The 4801-nt window shown below is 60.1% G+C and overlaps 1 long non-coding RNA gene across 1 annotated transcript; it reads right to left on the reverse strand.

The window, feature by feature from the left end:
- Positions 1-970: 970 nt before the first annotated feature.
- LOC121017978 (uncharacterized) lies at positions 971-3753 on the reverse strand. The gene is made up of 2 exons (XR_005784977.1): positions 3610-3753; positions 971-1150 (listed from the first exon to the last, which is right to left on the reverse strand). It is a non-coding gene; the product is annotated as an uncharacterized LOC121017978 (long non-coding RNA).
- Positions 3754-4801: the final 1048 nt, after the last annotated feature.

Consider the following 4801-nt stretch of genomic DNA (forward strand, 5'->3'; position numbering starts at 1 on the left):
CCCCCCCGCCCCCAGGGAATTCGCAACTCCTAGACCAGCTGGGATCCTTTCTCTCTGTACCTCCCTCCTCCCAGGACAAGGACCTCACTGCTGACTCCTTGGGGCCTTCAGTCCTTGGCACCTGCTGGGGACGACCCCCCCGGTCTTCCAGGGACTCAGATGCTCCTCGAACACCCGACCCCCATTTCCCGGGCCATGCGATGGTCTTCTTCATTCCTGGCAGGGACGGAAATCTTGAACGCTGGGGCTTTCCAGACCCGTATTTGAAAACCAGAGCTTGCGCCTAAGTGACGTTGGACACGTCTACCTCCCGGGACAGAGATTTCCTGTCTATTCTGTGGAGACAATGCGACCTCGCCGCCCCCTCCCCCGGGGCTGCAGGGAAGGGGCCCCGAGAGATGGCGCACAGGGAGCCCTGACCCAGAGCCCCCCACCCTCCCGTCCCCCCACCCCACCTTGCTCCGAGGGTCCGTCGAGCACACCCGTGAACCAAACACTGGAACGTGTGCTTTGACAAGGGCCTTCCGTGCCGTGGCATAGATAGACCAGCAAGTCTGGAAGCCTTAGGCTTGAACATCAAGATGTAGGAAATTGAAATTCTGCAGGCAGGGCAGACGTTGGGAGCCGGACCGCAGTGGGGACCTGGACTGATTCACTCCCCCGCCCTGGGACAGACACATGGACAGACCGCGCCCGACCCCAGGGACACACCCTCCTGCTTCACCTGTTGCCTTGGCCACGACCTTGCCCTGTCCTTGACACGGGGAACAGCTGTGGCCTGAACATCGGTGGCTCAGCACGGAGCCGGTGCCAACAGCGGCCCTCGGAGGGAATAAGCGTCCCCTCCCGCCCCCAGGAGCAAAACGACGCAAACACCACGGGCATGAGACCCTCGCCAGACCCGAGCAGCCCGCAGGTGCCAGGCTTCGGCTACAAACTACCGTGTTCTGATGAAGGCAAGAAAACCTCCAGAAGGGAACACAGGGCTCATTTTCGAGGTGGTGTTTTAGGGCAAAGCTCTGTGGAGCCGTCCCGGCCTCCTCACGATTTTACCAAAAAGGAGGGCTGTTTTGGTCCGCCCTAAAGCACGCGCGGGGCATCCTCTCACCGAATACCTATTCCGCTCCGGGGAGAATGAATCTCTTCCTTTCTAGAACAATACAAAGGTGGGGAATTAGTGTGTAGTCATTAATGGGTAATTTTAGAGGCGTTGAGCAGAGTTCATAACATCACCCTGAATAAATCTGCATTTAACTGAGCTCCTTTTTTTTCTCTCTTCTGTGATTTTTTTGTTGTTGTTGTAGCTGTAATTATTTTAAGTGAGGTTCTCCCTAATGAAAACAAAGAACACTGTATGTGGGAGAATCGGCTTCTGGGGAGGCCACGGGTGCAGCGGTGCCCCGTTTCCTGCCTCAGCGCCCAGGCCCCCGGGGCCCTCCGTCTCCGGTGGCTTCTGCCCTCCGTGTGACAGCAGGTGCAGGCGGGGGGGGGGGGGGGTTTGGGCACGCGTGTGTGTGCGTGTCTATTTGTCTCCGTTCCCTTATTGCCCGGATCCAGAAGGATGGGGTGGTGCACAGGAGAGAAGTGATCCGTGAGCCAGGAGCTCTGGATGTTTAGTCTGACTCTACAGTTAACCAGGGGAGGGACCTCGGGCACCTTGCCCTCCATGTGCCTCAGTTTCCTCACCTGTAAAATGCCAGGGTCTCTCAAGGCCTCAGCTCAGTCAGGCAATGGATGTCCTGCCGGGTCCTCGGGGACTCCATCAGGGTTGTGACGTGCACTCAATGTGTCACAAGGGGGAGCAGGTCCCGTGTCCCCACCCTCCACAAGCCACTTTCCAGAAGCTTCCGCCAAGCATGGCACACACACACAGGAGAATACTGGCAGGTCCCGCCCTCTGGGTTCTTAACATCAGGACTTGAGGGACAGAGGGGCGGCCAGGCAAAGGCTAGGGGACGACAAAGCCCACCCGGACCTGTGCGGCCGCGAGTTCTGGGTCCTCAGACTCTGCCCCGCCCCTCTCGCTTGGGCACGAGCCTGTCCCCTGGTGAGTCCCCTCTGCGGGAGGCTCTGGATACCTTTTGGCCACTTAATTCTGACTTGGCAATTTTCGCGTCTTACGTTCCCAACCACAGTCTCCATGTTGCTAAACCCCCTTCTCTCGGGGCCCCAACCTCTGGGTTTCTTTCTGCCCCCAACCCCAAGCTACTCGTGGGCCCCTGATTCTTGGAAGCATCTTTCATTGGACGGATTTTACGCTGAGCTTTCCCTACTGCTACCTGGCCCGCTCAGGCCGCCTTCCCTGGCAAACACAGGACTGGAGGTGCACAAGGAGGGGGTTCATTCAGGCCCGTCCGGTGGTTCCAGGCAGCAAAGTGGTCCCACCGCCCAGGACTTCCCAGGCCAGACTTTTTTTTTTTTTTTTTTTTGAAAGAGAGAGAGAGAGAGAGAAAGAGAATGCATGGGGGAAAGGGACAGAGGGAGAGAAAGAATCCCAAGCAGGCTCCACACTCAGCACGGAGCCCGATGCGGGGCTCGATCCCACGACCCTGGGATCCCGACCCGAGCCGAAATCGAAAGTCAGACGCTCAACCCACTGAGCCACCCAGGCGCCCCTTTAGGCCAGACGTTTGAATGGTTCTTTCCGAGGGGAGTCGAGAGGTCAACGCAAAGGCCTGCGCTAAGAGCCCGGGGAGCTCAGAAAGAAACCCGTGGTCTGGGGGCGAGGGAGCTCCAAGCGGGGTCCCAGGGACGTGGTCAGAGAGCAGCGAGCTCTAGGATTCTACATGATGCATCGACTACCCTCGGATTTAGGGTTCTAGCTGTGCCAGAAGCAGTGGGTAGGGCGTGCCTTCCCGGCACAAAGAGGGACGGTCCCTGGGACAAGGTCCCTCCCTTGTCAGCACGGGCCCAGCCTGCCTCTCCCCGTGTCACCCCAGGACCTTTGCTCCCAGCGGCCGGTCCCTGGGAAGGAACAGTAACTTCATGGAACGCAAACCGTGGTGTAGGCCACCCTGTGGCCGTCTGGAGGGCCAGCAGGGCTCAGGTCAGCCGAGGACTCAGGCCTGCTGGACCCTGTGTCCGGAAGGACGGGTCCAGTGCCCACGGTGGCCAGTCCCCTGCCCGCCCTCGGGGCACCGCTCGCGGGAGCCAGGCCCTCTGTCCCCGTCCCTGGCCACAAACCTTTCCTCCCTGGGGTGCTGAGTGGCTCAGGGGCGGAAAACTCCACCCTGATTTTGCATTGTTTTTACAGAAAAGTTAGTTTCTGCCAAAAGGAAAAAAAATTAAAATGGGAACAGCCTTCTTCCCCCCTGAGAATTGTTTTCTCTTCATTAAACCCTCTGGTCTGGCTTGGCCGGCCACCAACCCTGGGCCAAGGAGATTTTTCTCCTCTTTGGCTGAGGAAGCCTCCCCCCCCCCCCCCGGGGGGCGGCCCGCCGGGGACACGCGGGTTGGGGTTCCGGTTTCGAAAACCCCATCCGTGAGCTTCTCCAGCCCCGAGGCCTCAATCCCGGAGTGTGTCCCTCTTTCCTGCCATCTACGCCCGACTCCCTCTCCTTGGAGAACGCGTCCCCCAGATCCCAGCTCCCAGCCCCCCGCTGCGCTCACCATTAAACCCCGCTGAGCTGTGGGTGGTGTATATTCCCTTTCCGTTTCCTCTGACTCACATGCTGGGCGAAGGGGGGTGGTGGGGAGCAGCCCTCCGGGGGTGGGCCTTCTCCTGCCCCTCCTCGGAAGATCCTGGGGTAACTAGGTCTGCGTCCCCCCCACCCCAGCTCGTGGCACCCCCGCCAGGGCCCGGCCCCGCCCCGGCCCTCGAAGCCGGGCCCTCTGCCCATCTGTCCCGGGCGGGCTGTGTCCGTGAGCTCGGCTCGCTGCCCCCCGCGAGGTCGGAAGAAGGGGTAGGGCAGGCACCCGGACCAACGGCGATGGAAATGACGGTTCCTCCACGCACGAGGGGAAAATCCACCTCCTCCCGTCACCTCCGGAGAACCCCAGGGAAGAGGGACAAAGGCTGGCACGGCTTTACATAAGGGCACAGGGTCGGAGATGCCCACGGTGGCCCATCCACGTCCCGGCAGCCTTTCACCGTGGCCTCACCGACCGGCTTCCCCGCACCAGCACCTGACCTCTCCTTTGGCCGTGAGCGCAGCAGAGCAGGAGGGCCGGGGGGCTAGCGCCTTCCTCCCAAGAAGGCAGCCCATGGTCAAAACCCCACGAGACGTGGCGGCGACGCGCTCCGGCTCCCCTGGGTCATCCGCCCCGGGGTCACACACCCAGTTCCACATTGTGTCCCGACAGCCCATCATTCCCCACTGCCCTGTCGATGGGGAAAGGCGATGCCAGAGCACCCCCCTTTCCCCGGCCCCCATTCACACAAACCACACAAATAAGGGAACTGGTCAGCGGTCAGTGCCCTCTCAGTCAGCAGTGCCATGGGGCCGCCTCAGAAAGCTAATAATACCGTCTCCGACTCCATTATTAAAGGTATTGTCCCCTGAAGAAGGGAGGTGATTATAACTCACTGTCCTCCACACTGGCCTGACATCCTGGCCTCTTATTTAGTTTTGGGTCGGGGGGAGGTGTCTGTGCAGAGACCAAGCTAGTTTTCTGCGAACTAACCAGGAAGGGAAGGGATCTTGAATCCAAGCGCCTTGAAAAATGGTTAGGACCGCAGAAGACAAACGCAGGCACAAAACCCACTGAGCAAGAATTCTGAAGGACTGTGCTGCTCCAAAGAAAGGAGACTTGGGGCGCCTGGGGGGCTCAGTCGGTCAAGCGTCCAACTTCAACTCGAGTC

The sequence above is a fragment of the Herpailurus yagouaroundi genome, unplaced genomic scaffold, assembly GCF_014898765.1.
Source record: "Herpailurus yagouaroundi ecotype Mexico unplaced genomic scaffold, PumYag 217, whole genome shotgun sequence".
Classification (NCBI taxonomy): domain Eukaryota; kingdom Metazoa; phylum Chordata; class Mammalia; order Carnivora; family Felidae; genus Herpailurus; species Herpailurus yagouaroundi.